This window comes from Chrysemys picta, chromosome 1, assembly GCF_011386835.1.
Source record: "Chrysemys picta bellii isolate R12L10 chromosome 1, ASM1138683v2, whole genome shotgun sequence".
NCBI classification, from domain to species: Eukaryota; Metazoa; Chordata; order Testudines; family Emydidae; genus Chrysemys; species Chrysemys picta.
In genome coordinates this window covers 287669008-287691924 of record NC_088791.1, presented here as the reverse complement: position 1 = coordinate 287691924, position 22917 = coordinate 287669008, and positions in this window count along the sequence as shown.

The window sequence follows — 22917 nt, the reverse complement described above, 5'->3', positions numbered from 1 at the left end:
TGAGTAACTGTTTGAAGCGTGGTATCAGAGGACCCAAAAAGCCTAAAGAACACGGGTCTCATTTTGGCTAGATTCTTTGTGTAGCAGTAAAGCCAACCAATTACATGGTTAATGCTGTATAATATAGGCTTCTAAAGAAAGCTCAATATCACCAAGGTCACAGTCATTGTTTGAGGGGTAAAGAAAGCTGCCACTTACAGATACCAGCATGGATTACACCTGAGATATCCACATTGAAGAACCAATCAATAGCAACTCAGTTTTATCTCTGTTAAATTCAAGAAATTTTGAAGACATCCAGGCTTGAATATCACACAAGCAATTATGCAAAACATCAGGCGGTTTCACAGGATTTGCAATGACTGGAACAAATATATCTGTGTATCATCTGCACACATATGACACTCCAGGCCATGACAACTAATAATGTTACTCTGTGGAAACATATAAATACAAAGCAAAAAAGAATCGCAAGTAGATCCCTAGGAAATTCTGAAACTAACTCGGATGAGTTGAAACATGAATTCCCTGGAGCAATCCCAAAACACTAATTCTCTAGAACAACACACTGAATGTGTCAGGAAAAGCAAGATCTAAACCAATCTGAATAAATAAAAATAAAGAAATAAAAAAAAGTCATAGTGATAATATCAAAGACAGAAAAAATGTGTTTCAACAGCAGCAATTCACTCCAATAAGAAAATATGCATTTTTCATTGCACATCCACAAGAATATCAGGGTAATGAACTGTTGAACACCAAACAGCAGGGGGACTGCCAGCTCCCCCGGAGTCCCAGCTATAGCCATGGCTCTTTGGGCTACCTCGCTAGAAACCAGGGACTCCTGGCTGGAGTTGGGAGCACAGTTAGCAGCTGAGTGAAATTGAGATTCTTGTCAGTTTCACTGCAGCTGTCTGCTGAATAGCAAGCGAAACTATCAAGAATGTCAATTTCACAGATTTCTTTGGGAACACTGTCTTTCAATGTTTTTAAAATGACATTTTTTGGAAGGGTCTGGGGGGGTGTCTTAGTTCATGATAAATTTTGGTAAAATTTGCTTTTATTCCAAACTGGACAAAAACAAATTGAAAATACCAAATTTTCTTGCAAACCATAACCAAGTTTTGTCCAGTTCTAATTAGTGATGTCATCAGCTCTTGAAGGAGACACATATGCTGTCCTCTAATGGCCACTTAGCAGTTCTGAACTCATCAGTGATGAGCTCATGATGAAAGGATTTTAGCAGCTTCTTTTGGGGAACTGTCTCTACAGCACTCTGACAGAACGCTGAAAAGTTCTAGGTAAAGTACTAGAGAAGAGGAGAAAGAAGAAGTTAGTGCCCAGCTACCTGTCCCTTTCATCTTATAGGCTCCAGGATGAAGACTATGTTTGATCAACAAATTCATTCCTCTGGTACAATGGAACGCTTTACAACAAAGGTAAAGCTTATCTGTGCAGGAGACAGAACTTTCTTGGGGGCCGATCCAAGACTGTGGAATGAACTTTCCTTATCCATCACAAGCCTCTCCACCTTTCACTCTCAGTGCAAGGTGCATTTCTTTGACCTTGCCCTATCGTGTGTGTGTGTGTGTGTGTGTGTGTGTGTGTGTGTGTGTGTTTGTGTGTGTGTGTGTGTGTGTGTGTGTGTGAGAGAGAGAGAGAGAGAGATTAAATAAATCCAAAACAAGACATTCCACTGCATACAATTCTTCTTCTGGGAAGAGAAAGAGAAAACAAATATATAACAGATGTTAGTCACATAGCTTAATGCAGTACTGGAAAGCATTCAGACACTATAGTGATGAGCCCAGTGTAAGAATCTACATAGAATAGAATCTGAGAAGTTAATCTGAAAGGTTAATTGCTTAGAAGTTACAAGGGACCCTTGTATTTCTGTATGTTCCTCTAAACTGACACGCTTGTTCCTCTTGTACTGGCACAGATTATCCTAGGTGGGATTTACAGAAGACCCTTGCTCCTTACCATCTGTGTTGTGTTCTGCGTTGGTTATTACCTTGGAGCTTATTCCAGCAATGATATTTATATTTAGTCAGATAAATAATTGGTAGAGATGTTTGGGAATTTTTTTTTCTCACTACAAATTTTGACAAACAAAAGGACTCATCTTTGTTTCTCTGATTGGTTAACAACAGTCTTTCTTTATGCCTTTATTTACCAGCCATGCCTCATTTCCTTTCTCCAGATTGGTAAAAAGGTCATACAGTTAGTCTCATGACCAATCACTCATTTGTTTTTGTCAAAACATTTTTAAACTCATCAAGAAATGGCAAATGGACAAGGTTTATATTTTCTGTTTTGTAAGCTATGTGCAAAAGCCTTTAAATAAGCCATTTATATCAAAAATGTTAATGTTCTGGTGTTGATAACTAACATAGCAAGAGATTAAAATCCTTGACTGTAAAATAGCACAGAATCTTTTCTGACTGATACAGCAATATAGAAGCTAGATAATTCTCACATATTGCTGACAGCATAGTATTAAAATAGAATTCTCTTAAGAAAGGGTTATCTTCTCCCCTATGCATTCTGATTAGAAATCTTATATCTTCATTAGTCACAGATATCCTGTTTTATCATTTTAAGAAATTGCAACTTTTTTTAATATGTTGGACTGACACAAAGTCCCGGAATAATACCAATGCAAAATGCATCTTGAACACTAAACAACTATTCCTGGAGCATGGGATTTTCTTTTTTAAACAAATGCTGCATTAACAGTCAAAATAAAACCCACAGCTCTTATTTTGTTCTGACTTTTTCCACTGATTTCTTTTCAATAAAATATTCATGTCTATATGCTCTGAAGGGTTTATTACAATTCACCTCAATTAACATATCTTTATCCTGCTATTTGATGAGTCCCAAATTATAAATTTAAACAAGCTAACACAGAAAAGCCTTTCATGGCAAACAAGCACCAGTGCTGCTGGCAGGCTAAGGCCCTTGAAGCATCCCCCTTGAAGCTGTGTATGCCTCGAAGGTGCCCATCTGGCTGTTCAGTCTCTTCTTAAGAAAAGAATTCATGTCTCTTCCCATGGGGAGCTCATTTCGGTTGTTAACAGCTTTAGAGTAATTTCCTCATTAAGTAATAATGTAACCTGGTCAGGAGCCTTTGCTAGACAGTAACTGTTTAGTTAAAATTAATTAAGAGGTTTGGTTAATATTTAGTTAGAATGGAAGAGTGGCTGGCTTATGAGATTTGTAATGTAATTCAGAGCATTTAACTTCAAGGTCAAGCAGTTCGAATCCAGCTCAGGATAGTGGTAGGCAAAATGCTTTAGCATCTGATGACTATTCAGTGGTGTTACTATATAATATTTTTAAGGTATCTATAGGTGCTCAGTGTTCTTACAGGACACAAGATGAAGACAATTTCTGCTCTAAAGTATGTAAAAGCTCCAGTCCTGCAATTTGTTGCACATAGGTGGACACCTGTTCCCACACGAGGCCCGACTAATGCCGATAAGACTCTGGATGTATGCCATATACAAGCTGTGGGTTTGAAGCCTGAAAGATATACACAGAGAGAATAGCATAGCTATTCTCAGTCCAGTGCCTGTGGGACAAGGATCATGTAGCACTACGTTTGGCAGTATCACTAGAAAAGTCAAGGGTGGACGGTCACGGACCATGAACTATTCTCTATCCTAGAGATGGTTCCTCCAAGTCACTGAGTCTCATAAGCAAGACAGTGGGGAGGAAGCTTGCACTACCATCACCTGTGCCATACCCATGCTGCAGATAAACAGAGAAGACAGATCTGAAGGCCTGTCAATCTGGCATTATTCACAAGTACTAAATTCAGATTAAAACATTAATCATGTTATTTTAATTAGTTAAAACACACTGGGGAGGTGGGGTACTGCTCTTCTGGGCAAAAAGCGAGTTAGTTCCTCATGTTGTTCTCAAGCAATTTCTTCTTGCCTATCCCAGAAGCACTGAATGAGTCAGAACCAGCACTTGTTCATGGACAATTAATGCAGGACATTTGAGGGGGAACTTAAAGAGGAGAAATGGGAAGATTTCCCCTTAGGGTTAAATATTAATGAACCCTCACAGCATTCCTATGTCAGGAGGAATGAATTCAGGGTTGGAAGGCAGATGGCCTTGAGTTGTAGTCCTGGCTTTGCCTCTGACTTCATACGTGAGTGTGCAAGTCACTTCCTATTTTTATCTGACATATTCACCTATCTCACAAGTGAGTTGTGAGGATCATTTTGTTAATATCTCTGCAGCACTATATTTGTACACACAGAGCATTTCTTCCCATGCAGTATTCATACCTGATTTATAACCCAGAAAAGCTATCCTAACCACCCTTAGGTAAGGTAGGATTTACTACTGTACCTGCAGTTAATAATACAAAATAGAAGTCATCTATTCAAGTCTCCGTAGTGACACTTTGGAATCACAGCTCTTTGACTTCCCCTTATAATCCATACATTGCAGAGTTTTATTTAAAAAAAAAAAACACTTCACTGGTATTTGAATTAAAGAATGTTGTTAAAATCTGAAGCAGAATAGAGCCCCCAGGGAAATGATTTTTTTTCTTTGTTGCCTGTGGAGTATATGGCCCAATTTAGTACACATTTATTTTGAAAGTCACAAAAAATGATATATGATAGTAATTTAAAAGAAACAGATTGGGTCTAAACTTTATATAATGGTATATAATGTACCTGGGAAAATGGTATAGTAGTTTCATAAAGAAAGAGCAGTTAACAAGGGTGCCAGTTAGAAACTATAGAAATTCACACAGAAGCAATTTATTTGAGTCCCCCAAAACTTAATAGCCACATCTATTGTTGATTTATTCACTGTTACAAAGTCAGACACTAAATGTGTAACGGAGGTATGCATGTTTACAGTCGTAACAGCTAGAGATGGGCTGAGGCCAATACTCCCATCTAATTACCCATCATATATGTATATATACACACACAGAGAGAGAGAGAGAGAGAAATACTGACTGTCATGGACTGTGTCCAATTTAGCACTGTTCCAGAACCTAAATATCCATCCACACACTCACTCAGTCTCTGCCTAGTCTCCCATCAGGTTATTGTCTCTGTCTTTCCTGATGGGAATGAACAGAAATGGGAAGGAAAGAAGCCCACTGAGTAGAGCTGTGAGAAGAGAGGAAGGATAAATTAACAGAGACTAATACAGACTTCTGAATTTTGGATTCAGATGGATGCAAAACCCAGATCCAGTATTCCAGATCTGACACCCTCAAACTTCAGGAGCACTCCACTTTGGCACCATTTATAATATTGACATTTCATACTATGCTATATTTTTCCATATTAAGATATTGTGTTTTGCATTACTGGTAAAATTGTAGTCTGACATATTTCATAATTTTACTTTAAAGCCCAGACTTCGGGAATCCTTGTTTGAAACTGTTGTTCTAGGTATCTAAAGTCAGGTCCCTGAAAAAGGAGACTCCCAAAACTGGAAGCCATATTTAAATATGGGAGTTTGTAAACTTTATATGCTGACTTGTGTAAATTAACTTACTGAGTGAGTGTGATTGTAGCATGGTCCCCCAAAATATCAGGTCCATTAAAAGATATTACCTCTCCCACCTTGCCTTTTAGAAATCATACAAGCATCCAAGGCTTGGTCCAGAACTAATGCAGCTAATTCAATCCTTTCCTCTCAGACGTTTCAAAGTTTTGGTGGTTGTACCTAATTTAGATTGACTTCACCAAATTCAATCTTAAAACATGAAAAGGCTACCAGAGAATACTATCAAACAAGCATAGATTGGTTTCAACAGCAATGTTCAGATCTGATATTTCCTTAATTTTGGATATGTTTGAATCTGGCTTTTGGGTTTGGCCCATTCTAAAGCCTTGACCAGCTGTAAAGTTCAGATCTTGATGGAAGATTGGGTGTGAACTTTGAGTGATACCTACCTCTACTTTCAATATACTTTCTGATTTCTCAGATGACTTAACAATCCGCACCTCTCACCCAAAAGGGGTAGGGCACGCAGCTAATTCCCAGTACAAATTAGAAACAAAAAGTGCCAGTTTAGCTTTGCTTGAGATGAGGGTATGTCAGTCAAATAAGGGTACATCAGAGCTAAGCTTATTATTTATCTAAGGTCACTACTGAGATTTTAAGTAATGCATTATCTAGTTTAGGTCCTTAGGCCCCCATTAATATAATATCTGAACACCTCATAATTTTTAACATATTTTTCCTCACAATAATCCTGTGAAGTGGGAAAGACCTATTATCCCCATTTTACAGATGGGGAACTAAGGCACAGAAGGACAAAAGGGCAGATTTTTAAAGGTATTTACCAGTGGCACCAAGTCAGGAGGTGTGGGGGAGTTCCAGTTCCCTCCCCCTCTGGGCAGGGACTCCACTATGGTGCACACACCGCTGAGACCCCAGATCTTCTTGGCTAAGGAGTCTCCCCCCTCTCTTTGCTGTACAGTGCATGAGCCAGTGCCGCCAAGTGTCTAGTTCTCAGTAGACTCTCCTGTGCTCCACTGCATAGGAACAGACTCCCTGTGTGCCAGAACATAAGAATGGCTATACTGGGTCAGATCAAAGGTGCATCCAATCCAATATCCTGTCTACCAACAGTGATCAATGCCAGGTGTCCCAGAGGGAGTGAACCTAACAGGTAATGATCAAGTGATCTCTCTCCTGCCATCCACCTCCACCCTCTGGCAAACAGAGGCTAGGGACACCATTCCTTACCCATCCTGGCTAATAGCCATTAATGGACATAACCTCCATGAATTTATCTAGTTCTCTTTTAAACCCTGTTATAGTCCTAGCCTTCACAACCTCCCCAGGCAAGGAGTTCCACAGGTTGACTGTGCGCTGTGTGAAGAAGAACTTCCTTTTATTTGTTTTAAACCTGCTGCCCATTAATTTCATTTGGCGGCTCCTAGTTCTTATATTATGGGAACAAGTAAATAACTTTTCCTTATTCACTTTCTCCACACCATTCATGATTTTATTTACCTCTATCATATCCCCCCTTAGTCTCTTCTTTTCCAAGCTGAAAAGTCCTAGCCTCTTTAATCTCTTCTCATATGGGACTCATTCCAAACCCCTAATCATTTTAGTTGCCCTTCTCTGAACTTTTTCTAATGCCAGTATATCTTTTTTAAGGTGAGGAGACCACATCTGTACTCAGTATTCAAGATGTGGGCGTACCATGGATTTCTATAAGGGCAATAAGATATCCTCTGTCCTAATCTCTATTCCTTTTTGAATGATTCCTAACATCCTGTTTGCCTTTTTGACTTCCGCTGCACACTGCGTGGACGTCTTCAGAGAACTATCCATGATGACCCCAAGATCTCTTTCCTGATTAGTTGTAGCTAAATTAGCCCCCAACATATTGTATGTATAGTTGGGGTTATTTTTTCCAACGTGCATTACTTTACATTTATCCCCGTTAAATTTCATTTGCCATTTTGTTGCCCAACCACTTAGATTTGTGAGATCTTTTTGAAGTTCTTCACAGTCTGCTTTGGTCTTAACTATCTTGAGCAGTTTAGTATTATATGCAAACTTTGCCACCTCACTGTTTACCCCTTTCTCCAGATCATTTATGAATAAGTTGAATAGGATTGGGCCTAGGACTGACCCTTGGGGAAAACTACTAGTTACCCCTCTCCATTCTGAAAATTTACCATTTATTCCTACCCTTTGTTCCCTGTCTTTTAACCAGTTCTCAATCCATGAAAGGAACTTCCTTCTAATCCCATGACAATTTAATTTACGTAAGAGCCTTTGGTGAGGGACCTTGTCAAAGGCTTTCTAGAAATCTAAGTACATGATGTCTGCTGGATCCCCTTGTCCACATGTTTGTTGACCCCTTCAAAGAACTCTAATAGATTAGTAAGACATGATTTCCCTTTACAGAAACCATGTTGACTTTTGCCCAACAATTTATGTTCTTCTATGTGTCTGACAATTTTATTCTTTACTATTGTTTCAACTAATTTGCCTGGTACTGACATTAGACTTACTGGTCTGTAATTGCCGGGATCACCTCTAGAGCCCTTTTTAAATATTGGCATTACATTAGCTATCTTCCAGTCATTTGGTACAGGAGCTGATCTAAAGGACAGGTTACAACCCATAGTTCCACAATTTTACATTTGAGTTCTTTCAGAACTCTTGGGTGAATGCCATCTGGTCCCGGTGACTTGTTACTGTTAAGTTTATCGATTAATTCCAAAACCTCCTCTAGTGACAATTCAATCTGTGACAATTCCTCAGATTTGTCACCTACAAAGGACAGCTCAGGTTTGGGAATCTCCCTAACATCCTCAGCAGTGAAGACTGAAGCAAAGAATTCATTTAGTTTCTCTGCAATGACTTTATCATCTTTAACGGCTCCTTTTGTATCTCGAGGGGCTGCCCCTCCCTCTGTACGGAGTGGACACCTGGTCAAATTTCAGTGGCATTATGACCATGCAGCTGGAGCGATGCTCTGGACTACTCCAGCAGCAGCCACACACTAATTTAGTATGGGACCTCAGCTTAAAAGTGATCAGGCTGTTGCCTCCCCCTGCCACAGCCCATGGAACTTTCAGCAAGTGCAAAAACCTTCGGAGGGTATTAACACACACACACACACACACACACACACACACACAGAGCTTTCCCTTACTGGTGCCAGTGGTATTTAAGAACCCAACAATGCAGCTAGATGCCTAGGGGGATTTTCAAAAGCATCTAGGTACCTAATTCCTATGGACTTTTAAAAATCCCAGTAGGTGCCTAGCTGCATCTTTTGGCAACTAAGTACCTTTAAAAATCCAGCCCTAAGTGACTTACCCAAACTGACACAGGAAGCCTGGGACAGAGCAGGGAACTGAAGCTAGGTTTCCCTAAGTCCTAGGCTAGCAGATCAGCCCTATTTCTCTAGTACAACACTCACTAATGGCCCCAAAGTGCTTAAAAACACTTCTATAAACTGTACTTTTTTAAAAGGAATAACCAACACTATTCCTTAATCAACAAATGCAGTGCAAACAGTCTGTTTGCTCCAGGCCTCAAGAGATCAACTTTGTCACCTCTAAGAAGTGGTTTTCTTTATTATCTTTCCTTAGCTAGTTTTATTTTGTCCTTACTTTGTAGTATAGTGAAAGTACAAAAAGAAAAACAATTTATGAGTGGCAATTATGTAGACCTCCACAGCTATGTTTCTCATTACCATCTGGCATCTCTTATCCTTATAAGTTAGACAGTAGAAAGATAAGCAATAGAATTCAATGAATAAATCTTTTGTTGATCTTCAGAAAAAATGATTGTATCATTATGAAAATGGTGCTTCTTTTTAAAATGTCACACATAATTGTGCATAGCCAGAGTTAAATGAACCAGTAAATGGATTGGCGTTAATAATTATATTGGATATGCATGTGATTTCAAGTATTAACTAATAAAAATGATTGATATTTTTTAGATAATTGCATTTAAGAATATGAAGGAAACGTTAACAAAATGTGATGTGAAGCTTTTTAGAGAAGTTAATTAAATACATGTTAAACATAATAATTTATTATATCCATGGGATTTTGTGAACAAAATAAAATACAAAAGACAACAATAATCTATAACTTTTGATAACAATATGAGTGCCACAGGCCTGTAAACATCAATCTCAATTTCTTATGATTGTTCCTCACTTCTGTCCATACTTTCATCCTGACTCCTGAAATTCTTTACGGTTTGACATCCATTAATCTACAGAGAGATTTTTGCATTCCTGCCTCATTATAGGCTTGTTGATTAAAAAGGTGGTAACAATGATGACAAAACAAAAAAATCCTGGAATTACAGAGCACTTTCAAGGCTCCTGACCCTGAAGCTTTATTAAGACACTCGATAAAAGGAGGAAGAAAGCGAGAAGACAACTTTCATATTGTAATGAAACAAAAAACATCATTATCGGCTTGATCTATCAGAAGCTGTTAAGAGTCCAGCTCAGTAATCTCAATTTGGAGAAGTAATTATTGCATCAAATAATAGCTCTGATTTCCATGGGCTATAACACAGTTCTAATACATAATTTCTAAGAAGGAGGGGGGAAAGACGCGCACCATACAAAGGATAGGTTTTAAGATTACAAATAAAGACTGATGAATAAAGATACAAAGATCTAACTCTGAAGTCCTGTATCAGAGTTTCATACAATGGACCAGATTGTGGCCAATTGTTGTACGAGTAAACTGGGGTGTGGTGGGGAGAGGTGGGAGAAGGACAAAAATAGCCCTTGCTCCCTTTCCTGCCTTTCCTTACACAGAGAACTGCACAAGTATAGTTCTTACTCTCTCCCTGCTGGCCTTCTAGTGCCATAAACCACCACAAAAGTAGCGGAGAGGAGCCCACCAATGGACCTGTCCAAACCAAAATTGGATGTTGGTTGGCCACAGATCAAAGTTTATAATGCACATTATAGAGTGTGGTGCAGTGGACATGGTTTCCCCATGTACCAAGAAGGTCTAAGAGACATCAGGCTACATTCACAAAGTAATGTAAGCAAGGCGACTCAGTGTTGCCACACCTAATTTTTTGGTACCTAGAAAATCACTGGGATTTCACAAAGCCTGAATTAGGTGCTTACCTATATACCCTATACCTTGAATGAAGGGAGATATGTACATCAGAATGGGATTCACTGAAGACAGCACACAACCCAGCTCCCTGCCCATTTTAGTCAATAGGAGATGCCTAGGAGAAGGGGGTGTCCTAAGCCCCAGCCATCTCAGGGAGTTCAGTGACTAGCTGCAAACCTTCCCTTGGAGTTAGGCATCTACCTTTATTTGAAAGAAGCTGGGGGGGGAAGGGGCTGAGGAGGAGAAGGATCTCCTGGGAGGGGAATGTTCTGTAGGTGGACACAGACTCTTCTGCCTGCTTGCCCTTTCTGCCACATTTCCTCCAACCTGTCCTGTCTCTTTTTCCACCCCGGATCCTTGTCCAAAGTACCATTCTTCTTGCCTAACCAGTCCCTATTACTACTCCTCAAGTTTCTCCATCCTAGATCCAGTTTCCATGTCAAGCCAGTACCTGTCTCCCCGCTACTGCCCCAACTCCTTATCCCTAATCTCCTTGCTAGTGAATCCCACTTTCCCCTCAGGTCTTCATCCAATCTCTTTCTCCTCTGACTCTCCCCTTGCTCCCTGTCTCATCTTCCCTGGGCTTCTCATCCAATCTCAATCTCTCCCACCAACTCCTCCCTGGCTCCTTGGCCCAGTCTCCCTCTCCAGTCAGTCACAGTCTCCTTCCTCTCCCCAGCTCTTGATCTAATCCAGACGTGAAAGTAAGCCAGTACGGTCTGGAATGACATACCAGCAAGAGCTGGTACGCCGTACTGGACCGGCTTCCCCAGGCGGCGATTTAAAGGGCCTGGGGCTCCTGGCAGCAGTTGGAGCCCCAGCCCTTTAAATTGCTGCTAGAGCCCTGCTGCCGGAACACTGGGGGTAGCGGAGGTGGCCAGGAGCCCCGGGGCTCCACTGTGGTAGCAGCGGCTGGGAGTCCCTGGCCCTTTAAATCGCTGACACTACCCCAGGGCTCCGGCAGCCGGGATCCAACGGCGATTTAAAGGGCCAGGGGCTCCGGCCGCCGCTACTGCCCCAGGCCCTTTAAATCGCCACTGGAGGCCCGCTGCCAGAGCTGGCGTAGATTTAAAGGGCCCAGGGCAGTAGCTGTGGCCGGGAGCCCCATGCCCTTTAAATCACCACCGGAGACCCTGGCCGCTGCTAACCTGGGGCTCCGGCGGCAGGGCTCGGGCAGTGATTTAAAGGGCCCGGGGCTCTGCTGCAGTAGCAGCGGCCGGAGTCCTTTAAATGGCCCCCGAACCGCGGGGCTCCCAGCTGCCTCCACAGCTGGTAGCGTCGGCGGTGATTTAAAGGGTCCAGGGCGTCCAGCCACCACTACCGCAGCCAGAGCCCCGGGCCCTTTAAATCTCGATTTAAAGGGCCTGGGGCTCTAAAGGCCCCACTCCTTCCACTTGAGGCCCCACCCCCTGCTCAGGACTCCGGCGTACTGGTAAGTCCTTTAAATTATTTTCACCCCTGATCTAATCTCATTGTTACCCCCAAACAAATGGCTACTAGTCCACCTCATCAGCTTCTAGTAGCAGTCTCTTTGCCCAACCAATCCCAATCTCCCCCCTTCCAAGTAATTCAGGCTTTATCTCCCTTCTGCAGTTCTAGTCTCACCAGGCTCCTTGTCCCATCATCCAGTAAAACCCAACATTTGCAAATGAAGTTAGGTGGAGTTTTTCAAAGGCACAAACTCAGGGGGAGTTCAACTCCTAATCCAGTTTGGGTCCTTGAAAAAAAATCTCCCCCCACCCCCACCCCCCCTTTTTTTTTTTAATTGTAAGGGCTGAGATAAAATCTTTTCTGGACACTTAACATTACCAATCTTCTAAGTATATGAGCCACATTCTGTTTTGTTATTTTGGTGTAAATTTCCACCAGAGTGACAAACAGCAAAGTCAGGTCCATATTATTAGCTCTATGGTTAAATATTTAAGAATAATAAGGTTATATTATAGTAGCGCCCAGAGACGGCAGCCTGCACTGGGTCCCCATTATGCTACATGCTGTGCAAATACATATGAAGACATGCTCCCTGCCCTGAAGAGTTCACAACCTAAGAATAAAAATAACTAGACCATTATTTTATGTTGCATTTTGATGATGCAGTTTAGAGCCAAAGCATAGTAGCCTTTAACAAGAAATCACTGTATAGAGTCTGTGAAGAGGTTACACCAGATGGACTGAATGGAATTGTGTTACTGCTGCAATAAACGGAGAATGAAATGAATACAGATTTATCATTTTGAAGTAAGATCAAGGACAGTTCTATTGTGAAACGTTTTTCTCTTAGCAGTGCATAATGAAAAGGATTTGCATTATGTGAGTGCAGAAAATATCTCTACAAATCAACTTAAATGCAGATCTCAATATAAGCCACAAACAAAAGGCAGTTAGAGGATATATTGTGAAGACTGTGTAAGCCAGTGGTTTTGACCTGTAAGAAGTTATATTTCTTTAACATGTACCAGCTTTTAGAAATGAGTCATTACTCAACCCAGTAATTATGTTACCAGAATGATGTCATTTCAGCTGAGTGCTGACAGATGACCGTATTTAACTTATGACAGACTTATCACTTAGCAGTTTTTGCTGTTTCACTTTTTCCCTTAGTTACTTGCCTCGATAAAGCATAAGAGTAAAATGTTAACATGAGTCTTGAAAGTTCAATTTCCACCTCATATAATGCATGTGGCTCAGAAATGACACATACTTGGCACTATTCTACTTCATCAGTGTTAATCATATTTTCCTTCAGATTATCTTCAAAGATTTCATATGTCTTCTACAGTCAGTACTTCTGGTTTCAAAGTCATTTTCACTTTCTTATCTTTTTCAAATTCTTACTTGTTGGTTATTTAATTTTTTTTAACATTGTTAAATAGGATTTTAGAAAGCATTTCCCTAAAGAAATCTAATCCATATATTATAGAGTTCACCTTCAAAGCATATTAGATCACCCTGTACTTTTTGTTACAGAACATAAAAATGTAAGGGCAAAATGACTAAATTGTATTTCAATCAGGATTGCTGCTAGAAAGTCAGAAAAGTCCATCATCATTACTAAAGTAGAGTTAGCAAGGCAATGGGAAATTCAGTAAGGTAATTTTTAAAGGATGTATTTTTTTGAAAATATACAGTACAATAGCTAGTATAGTATTGATCCAACCAGGTATTTGGTGGGGAAATAATTGCCCTTAATTTTCTATTATATGATGTATGATAGTCTGAGATCAAGTACACGGGAATTTCTAAATGTCAATGTACACAGCATTCTGTAAACAAGAAACACAGCCAGAAAGTCTGATAGGTTTCTGGAAATGATCCCCAGCTTCAGATGTCTGCAAGGGAGAGCTGCCATCTTCTGTCTGAATTGCAACTACTATGAAGGAGGAGTATTTATTTGTGATTAAGACTCGATTGGCTTGCTGGGCTTAAAGATGATTAGCAGGGTTTATGTGGGAGCATACAAATCAATGTAGGGAGACTGAGTTGTTTTCCTCATGCTGCAGCTAGTTTAACAGCAAAAATAAAAATAAGCTAGACAATATTTTACAAGATATATACACAAACCAAAATCCTTGGTCATGTCCAAAACAGCTCGTAGACATCACTGTTACAAATATTGACAATCTATTTGAAGCCTATTTGAATAGATGCAAGTGAAAATAAATGTGAATGTCAATATTGTAACAGTGATGTCTAAGAGCTACCCTAAGAATGCTTTGTTTCTGAGGAAAAAACTTGTAGGTTCAGCCATAACCTGTTCACTGGACAAATGCTGCCACACTCTGTTGAGTGTAGGTCAATTAGTATCAAACTGAGGTTCTAGAAGAATCCATATTCACACAGGTAAAAAGAAAGTGTCATTTCTCTAGGGAAGGTTTTATGGACCTGCTCTAATGGCCAAAGTCAATAGAAAGAATCCCATTTACTTCACTGGGAGATGGATCACGCCCATTGCTACTTCCACTACTGGCCATTCCAATGATGTTGTGCATAATAATTAATGACCCACAGTAGGGTGACCAGATGTCCCGATTTTATAGGGACAGTCCCGATTTTGGGGGCTTTTTCTTATATAGGCTCCTATTACCCCCCCCCCGTCCCGATTTTTTACAGTTGCTATCTGGTCACCCTAACCCACAGTGAGTGTTACATGCTCCTCTCTAAATGTGATGCACAGAAGATGAATCTGTCAAATCCTGAACTAGAAAGTCTGTTTGTTAGCTCAAGCTGCACAGACTTGCTTGCAGGTCTGGAGGCATGGTTCAATCCCTAGTACCGGCCAAGATGGTGGCTATCACAAGATCACCCCTTAGCATGATTGCCACATGACTAGAGCACTAGAAGACTGCACAAGTTGTGAAACTAGTAAAATGTTATCACTGGGTAGATTTCAGTATGTGACACACAATGTAAATAGTCTTCTGACTAACCTGGAGAAATAAAGCTGAGACTAAGGCAGCAGTTATGTCTTCCTTTGTGTTTGTACAACACATAACACAATGGAGTTATGAGCCTGACTGGTGCCTTTCATCACCACCACAATCCTACCAATATATTTTTGGTAGAAAGGATGGGTCAGTGTGGTATTCTTAGTGGAATGGGTCCCATATGAGGAGAGATTAAAGAGGCTAAGACTTTTCAGCTTAGAAAAGAGGAGACTAAGGGGGGATATGATAGAGGTAAATAAAATCATGAGTGGTGTGGAGAAAGTGAATAAGGAAAAGTTATTTACTTGTTCCCATAATATAAGAACTAGGGGCCACCAAATGAAATTAATGGGCAGCGGGTTTAAAACAAATAAAAGGAAGTTCTTCTTCACACAGCGCACAGTCAACCTCTGGAACTCCTTGCCTGGGGAGGTTGTGAAGGCTAGGACTATAACAGGGTTTAAAAGAGAACTAGATAAATTCATGGAGGTTAAGTCCATTAATGGCTATTAGCCAGGATGGATAAGGAATGGTGTCCTTAGCCTCTGTTTGTCAGAGGGTAGAGGTGGATGGCAGGAGAGAGATCACTTGATCATTACCTGTTAGGTTCACTCCCTCTGGGACACCTGGCATTGGTCACTGTTGGTAGACAGGAAACTGGGCTGGATGCACCTTTGGTCTGACCCAGTGTGGCCATTCTTATGTGATGAACTATAAGGCTACTTATAAGTCCTGCAAAAACCACTGTATTGGTCCTGAAATAATTGAGATAATTCACCCAGTTTCATAGTGGCCACTGGAGTCCCTCTGTGACACTAAATTTTCACACTTCCCCCTCAATAGTGGAGGAGCAAAGCAGTCAACAATTAAGGGCCATACTTTCTCTTGTGTTTTTACTGTTACATTGCGAGCACTACCAGAAAAAGAATGAACTATTATAATAGTGGCCACAAGGGGCTGCACTGCAGAACCATAACTACCCATTAGTTAGGGTGATAGACTTTTATCCTTTGTTTACCCCATGCAGTTCTATTTACATATACATACATACACATGCAGTCCATTAATTTAAGTTTAGGGAAAGAGTGGATTTCACCCATGGTATACATAGGAAGCCTTAAATTATAAATGCAATGTAAAGGTAAATTGAAACCTGATTATAGGGCTCTCCATTTCTTTTAGAAAAATATGCAATATCCCCAAATATCTAGAGTAGTCAGGGAACTGTATCTCTTTACTGTGCTTTAGGTATCTGTGATGTTAATTTTCACAGAAGCACAGAATTCTGAAACAGGTCATGGCAGGTAAATAAAATGGGGGGCAGGTGGAATAATTTTTACTTGAAAATCCATTTTTGATTTTAAATCAGCCTATACAATCTGTTAATAGATTATGCTCTAAATTTTTTTTTATTTAGAAGAGCATTTTAGTTCACTTCAATGTTTGCCCATAATACTATGTCTACACCTACTAATGGAAAAGCATGGAAAAAAGGTAGAACTGGGTGAACAGTGAAAACAACTGATTCACATAAATAATTGTGAATATAAGTGATACATTTTGCTCACTGTGATTGTAGTCATTATTCAGACAGGTACCCATGAAAGTGTCTAAATCCCCAAAGGTTCATTAATTTTACCAAGGAATGGTCTTATCTGCAAGAGGATAAATGGACACAAGTCAGATATCAGGAATGGCAATATACAAAAACCTGTAGGAGAACATTTCAACCTCCCTGGCCACACAATAGCAGATGTAAAGGTAGCCATCTTACATCAAAAAAACTTCAGGACCAGACTCCAAAGAGAAACTGCTGAGCTCCAGTTCATTTGCAAATTTGACACCATCAGATCAGGATTAAACAAAGACTGTGAATGGCTATCCAACTACAGAAGCAGTTTCTCCTCCCTTGGTGTTCACACCTCAACTGCTAGCAGAGCACCTCACCCTCCCTGATTGAACTAACCTCGTTGTCTCCATACTGATTTATACCTGCCTCTGGAAATTTCCATTACTTGCATCTGAAGAAGTGAGGTTCTTACCCATGAAAGCTTATGCTCCCAATACTTCTGTTAGTCTTAAAGGTGCCACAGGACCCTCTGTTGCTTTTTAGAGATTCAGACTAACACGGCTACCCCTCTGATACTAAGTTCTCAGGCACCCCATATGGATATAGCAGTATCCACAGTGCTGATCAAGTCAAAAGCAGCTGCGAAGTCTATAAAGATGATAACTTCCTTTTGTTGTTTTAATCATTTTTCAATAATATTCCAAACAGAGCATGGATCTACAATCTATGCTATACCTGTGCCGGAACCATTCTGGCTGTCTTTCATTTTTCGATTGAGACAGTATTTCAGTCAGTTCAATAGCATGATCATAAACACCTTCCCTAGGACAGAAAGCAGCTCTAGTCCCCTACTTCAGGGGTTCTCAAACTTCATTGCACCACAACCCCTTCCGAGAACAAAAATTACTACACGACCCCAGGAGGGAGGACTGAAGCCTGAGACCAGCTGAGCCCCACCACCCCAGCTTCGGAGGCCAAAGCCCAAGCCCCACTGCCTCAGGTGGGGGGGCCAAAGCTGAAGCCCAAAGGCTTCAACCCCAACTGCCACCCTATTTGATCAAGCTGATCACTTGCTCTCCCACCTCCCCAAAAAAGAAAGGAATGATGCCGCCCCTTTTCCAATCTTCTGGAGTGCAACTGGCTTCCCAAACTTTTAAGACAATACTATGAAGCCGATGAACTAAACCTGGGCCTCCACTCTTTAGCAGTTCTGATGAAATATTGTCAAGATCAGGCCTTTTGTCATTTTGTAACTGTTTGACTACAAACATCACTTCCTCTAATACCATTGGCCTGTTTTCTGCTGGGTTTATTTTTTGATTCAGTTGTAGTTTACACCTTGGTGAAGATTCCCAACAAGATGTAAGAATAATGAGTATGCTAAACCACCCCTTTAGTGCAGACTGTGATACTAATTAAGTAGAGTAAGAGTATTTTACACAACCTGTAGTCCCACTCATCAGTGAGACTGCCTGTGAAATAAGGTACCACAATCTGGATCATTATGATGGCCTTTCCAGCTGCACCACCACTGAAAAGTGGTGCATTTTAAAGAGACAGAATAAGCAAGCATTTCTGATGGTGCAATGTCTTTCCAGCTTTTGTGTGTGATATTTCCAGGAAGGTGCTAAAACTATGATGGAGGCATTGGAAGCCTGAGTGAAGCAAGATTACCCAGCATGTGTGTGTATGTATTACTGAGTGAATGATGTCCTCTACTGCCTGACCCATGGAGAGGATAATTGACCTACTGCCACTACAAGCTAAAAGGCTCTCCTTTTTACTCAGGTAATAGAGGCTTGTATTTTTCAGGATTCTAGATCCATCTGCCCAACAGTATATCATTTGTAGAGTAACCATATTTTGTGGTTGCAGCACATGGATACGTTACACCCACCTTCCCTACAAGACTGCAAATATTTTCTGCATCTCCTCATTGACACTGAGTTTATATTGATAACCCTGCATTTAAAAGACAATTTTATTCTTCTTTTCTGTTACCAAAACTATGTTCTATTCAGACTGGTATGACATATCAGGATACAATCTAGACTAATGAGCAGCTGTGTCACCCCTGCCCTGTCACCTTGGGTGCCTTACAGAATGAATTTCCACCTGGGCTGCTCACAAACAGCCTTCCAGCATGCAAGCCACAGTCAGTGCCTGTATGCAACTGCAGCCTGACAACTACACTCAGATTATATTCTGGCTCTCACCAGCTTTGGTTATACTGCAGGGTGACCCGAATACACTCCCAGTCTTCGGATTTCCCCCCAGAAATGTATGTCTGTACTGCCCAGCCCTCTCCTGGACAATAGCAATAGAAAGTCTATTATTTCTTTAATAGAAATAATATGCACACAACTTGCCATCCCAAATGGAGTTTCCCAGACTGAAAATTTAAATTTAAGTGAGTTTCAATTTAAACACACTGGATTAGATAAAACAAGAAAACAAGTTTATTAACTACAAAGAGACATATTTTAAGTGAGTACAAGTAGTGAGCCATAAAGTCAGAAATGGTTACAAGAAAAATAAAAATAAAATGCAACTGGTGCCTAACTTAAACTATGTTAAATTCAAAGCAAAGTTTTCTCACTGCATACTCTCAGCAGTCTTTCTGACCAAACTTCTTAGGTCAGGACCCATTCTCCCAACAAATGCTTCCTGTGTTGCTTCAGATGCCATGATGAGCAGAAAAAGAGAGGCATGCCTTGGGTGTTTGCCCCTCCATTTTATAGTCAGCCCCCCTCTTGGAAATATTTCCAGCTGAGATTCAGGAGGCAGAGTCTACAGGGGAGAATGCTCCCTACTGCTTTTTCCTCACCTGTTGGAGTTTCCTGTGTGTCCCTTCCTGCTGGATGACTCTTACTACTTAAATGCAAATTAAGCAGAGCACACATTCCTTTGTTTGAGACAGACCTGTTTGCTAACTTCAATTTGGTTAAGAATACCATACAGTGGAATCTTATAACTTCACATACAATGTTGGCATACTCATTTTATCAGGACAATGACCAGCTAATTATTTGTTTTCAAAAGATCTCACAAAGCATACTTTGTACAAAGATTATTACAATAGTGTGTAGGGTGTGGACACAGTGGTATATTCTGTCACAACAGACCATTACACTAGGTGGTCCCTCAACAGATAATACACCTCTTGTAAAATCCACTCTCAAACTGACCAGATAAATAGAACAGTCATGATGAAAATTAAGTTATTTATGAGCTACCATTTAAATAACTACCACCATTCATATAACATAACCGGCTAACTCTATCATGTTACTTCAACAATTCTCTGTTCTGACCTTGTGAAGCAAATGATGTTTCTTAAATTATGAGATGTATTTTTTGCTACCAGCCTTGTATATGGGAGAACCAGGGCAAGAGCATTTGAAAGAGTAGGTGATATAAGTCCCTCTTAGTCTTTTTCTGTGAATTGGTTCTTTACAATTGCACTTATTGTACGTCTTTCTTTCAGTACCGTTTATCATTTCCAAAACATTTGGAGCCAAATTCATCCCTGCCGCAACTCCACTAACTTCAATGGAGTCACATAAGGGATGAATTTGGCCCTTCATACTCACCTCAACACTCAATTATCACTTTAACTCAGAGCCATTTGTTGGATTAAAAGAATTCTTTTCCTGTAAATCTCACACCTTTCATAATCCTGTCTGTGACTCTGTTTCTCAATTGTATGGAATGTTATCACATTCTATTGACTGATGTTCTTTGTGATGTGTTTTAAATGTATTAAATCTATTAATCCCTTGGCAATTATGCATGTTATAATTCCCCCAGGCATCTAATGTGTAGATCTTTCTTTGTAATAAATAAAAAGCTAAATTCTAAGAATGAGAATAATATTCAAAGAGCTCATCTTAGTGCTTTTCTGTTCTCTATTTGATGCCTCTCCCCCCTACCTCCCCAATAACTCCTCACGCATATTTAAAGGGCCACAATAACCAGGATTGTAAAACAAGCAATTCTTTGGAATAATAATAATAAAAATAAATCAGGATCCTTTATCATAGTGTTTCCACTTCAGCTGCTCTACTGAAAACAGACATATTTCAATATCTTATTTGCAAGTCCTTTCTAATCCAACTACACACACACACAAATAGTTATAACCTTGATCTATGAAGTAATGCTTCCTCCAACTATATTTCTGGTTTATGAACTAATGCTTCCTCCAACCATATTTTTATTCTCTTACATTGGCTCTGATTCTCTGCCAGCCACGCCTTTCCTGATCTTTGAGCCTCTCTGCATCTGTGTCTTAGTTGCTGCCAGAGAAAAAGAGCAATGCATCAAGAGAAGAACAAAGGAAAACAAAATTGGACAGAGAACTCCCCATGAGAGAAATCCACAGCCAGAGTGAAGGAGTGCTAACCCTTTCCAGGCCCGTCACTCTCTCCCCAGGTGCCCAATTGCATTTTAAAGAAATTATATTGGGAAATCCTCAACAATTAGATGTCAAATATATTTTTTCTACAGATAACTCTATACTATACATTTCTTCCTTATTATTTTAATAGAAAACTATCAGCTAACAAAAATTAACTACATAAGATAAGCCCAGTATTTACATAAAAGATGGGGAAGTGTTTATAAAATACAAACAGAAGCACAAATCTTAAATCATAACTATATAAAGAACAAACTCTTATTTTAGAGGTCTCCAGTCTACATGTGACTAAAAAAAATGGGAAAAGCTAATGTAATGTCTTTACTTGGGTTATTATAATAGGCTCAGACTTGGTGGGTTTTACTGCTGTGTTAAGGATTGTGGGGTATTTATGCCCTGTGGTTACCCTAATAGTGCCAGAGGCAGGAATTCTTCCCAGCTGCTGCTGTTCTTCTAGGGGCACAAAATAGCCCTTCCCCTAAAACATTATGGACTTGAACAGGGAAAGGGAGAGCAGTTGCAGTGTTCCTTAACTTGGGCCTGCCTGCCTTGAAGCAGCAAGAAATGTCCCCTAAAATCCATGAGAAGGGGGCAGCCATTTATAGCAAGGAGTCAAAGAGGGTCAGGTCACTGCTTCCCTCTCCTTGAGGATGGGGCCCAGTGGGACATGGCCAGAGGATCCACCACTGTACAGCCTGTCTGGTTTTTTTACCCCAAAGATGGGTCATATTACAACCCTGAAGGACCACTCCAGCATCTGAAGCCTTTGTAGAAGGATTCCTACTATCACCCTCCCCTTGCAACTGTTTACTTAGACCAGCTATCTGTGCTTGGCACTGAGCTGTGCATTTGTCCCTTAAGTGTTTGTCTAAAAAGTCATCTGCACTAAAACTATTATTTAACATGAAGCATGAAAGACTAATCCTAGAAATAACCTGATCTATTGTAAAGACCTTCATCAGTTTCCTGAGATTATATGACCAGATGATTTCAATGCAGGGCACCCCTATTTTTCCACACTGTGTTACACATATTTTATGTTCTTCAAAACCAGAGGTCGGCAACGTTTGGCACGCGGCTCGCCAGGGTAAGCACCCTGGTGGGCCGGGCCAGTTTATTTACCTGCTGATGTGGCAGATTTGGCTGATCGCGGCCCCCAGTGCCCGCAGTTCACCGTCCCGAGCCAATGAGGGTGGTGGGAAGCGGTGCGGGCGAGGGATGTGCTGGCCGCGGCTTCCCGCCGCCCCCATTGGCCCAGGACAGCAAACCGCGGCCAGTGAGGGCCGCGATTGGCCGAACCGGCCGCATCAGCAGGTAAATAAACTGGCCTGGCCCGCCAGGGTGCTTACCCTGGCAAGCCGCATGCCAAACGTTGCCGACCCCTGTTCAAAACATTTTTAGATCCAAACTGACCTTTTTCCCTAAACCTCATCAATTGGCTTTGGAAATTGAAATAATGGGTTACAAAATATACCATGCCATGTTCTTTGTTATGTTTACCAATTAAAGCCCTAATCATGAAGTTTAGGCACAATCCAGCATTGGAGGTGGCACCTCCCTAGTGCACAAGGGAAATTTGCATATTATGAAACATTATTTGTATAGCTGTAGCACAGAGATGCTACATGGTGAGAGGCACTGTCTCAACACATACAAAATATTCCCCCTACCCTGAAGAGCTTACAGTCTAAATAGATAAGAGAAGCCAGTGGTGGGAGAAAGGAGTATTATCTTAATTTTATAGATGGGAAGATAAGGCACACAGAAAGTAAATGTGTTACCTAAGATCACATAGGAAGTCCACGGCAGAGCCAAGAATTGAACCTAGATGGCCTGAGAACCCAGTAAGTGTCCTAATCACAAGGCCATCCATTCTCT